Source organism: Egretta garzetta, unplaced genomic scaffold, assembly GCF_000687185.1.
Source record: "Egretta garzetta isolate BGI_Z169 unplaced genomic scaffold, ASM68718v1 scaffold488, whole genome shotgun sequence".
NCBI lineage: Eukaryota > Metazoa > Chordata > Aves > Pelecaniformes > Ardeidae > Egretta > Egretta garzetta.
Genome location: NW_009260486.1, coordinates 165749 through 166782, shown reverse-complemented (window position 1 = coordinate 166782; position 1034 = coordinate 165749).

The following is a 1034-nucleotide window of genomic DNA, read 5'->3' as shown; positions in this document are numbered from 1 at the left end:
CAACCTTCCCTGCAGGAAAGCAAGCTGGGAGAAGGGGGCTGCAGGGTTTTCCAAGCCCTGCTACTGGTCCCGGTGGCAGGGGAGACCTGGTCCCGGCCCTGGGGCTGCTCAGCCCCCTTGGCATCTCAAAGCTTTCCTAAAATCCCAGGTGCTAGTACCCTGTGGTCTCCACAGGTCCCATCCATCACAGCCAGCGGGAGATGGGTCTGCTCCTGCCCTGTGGCTCGTGCTCTCGGTGCCTTGGTTTCCCAATCTCGGGGGGGCTGCATTCCTGAGCTGGGAGATATTTGGGGATGCTGAACCCAAACACAGCCACTCCAGGACAGAGCAAAAGTCACTCAGCCAAGGGATAAGAGCGAAAACCTGCAATGACAGCTCCCTGCTACCTTCTCCCAAGCTTCGGCAGTCTGGGGCTCTGGGGCATCCCAAGCCAGCGGTGATCCCGGCTTTAACAGCCTTTTCTCTCCAGTTTAAGGGCTGTTGCCTTGCGTTGGCTTCAACCCCACTGCCAGGTGGCCTCCCCAGGGTGGAAGGCAGAGAAATGGGAAAAGGATGCGGTGGGGGCTGTTGGGCTGTGCTTTTCCACCGGAACGTCTTGTTCCTCGCCACGCCGCCTCTTTGATTGGGAGTCACTGAAAGGTCCTTCCAAGCGCTGTCGGAAAAGCATCTGGAAGGGCCGGGAGGCAGCGGCAGCTGGGGGGGCTCCAGGATGTTGAAGCAAACCAGGAAAGGTGCCTTTGCAGGGAGCACTGGGAGAGGGGTCTGGGTGAGGGTCTGGGATAGCTTTGGATGTCAGGCTGGGATCGGATCTACAAGGTTCTGCAGTGCCTGCCGTCGGATGGAGGCATCCCTGCCTGTGCCCCACAGGTTTGGGGGCTCCGCTTATGGAGGGAGAAGGTCCTTCCACCCCATGGGATGTCTGTCCCCTTGCAGGTCTTCAGAGACAACATCTCCCCCACCACCAGCACAGCGCCAGGTCCCCTGGCTCTGGCTCCCAGCCTCTTGGACCGCTTCCCCCGGGATGCAGTGCCCAG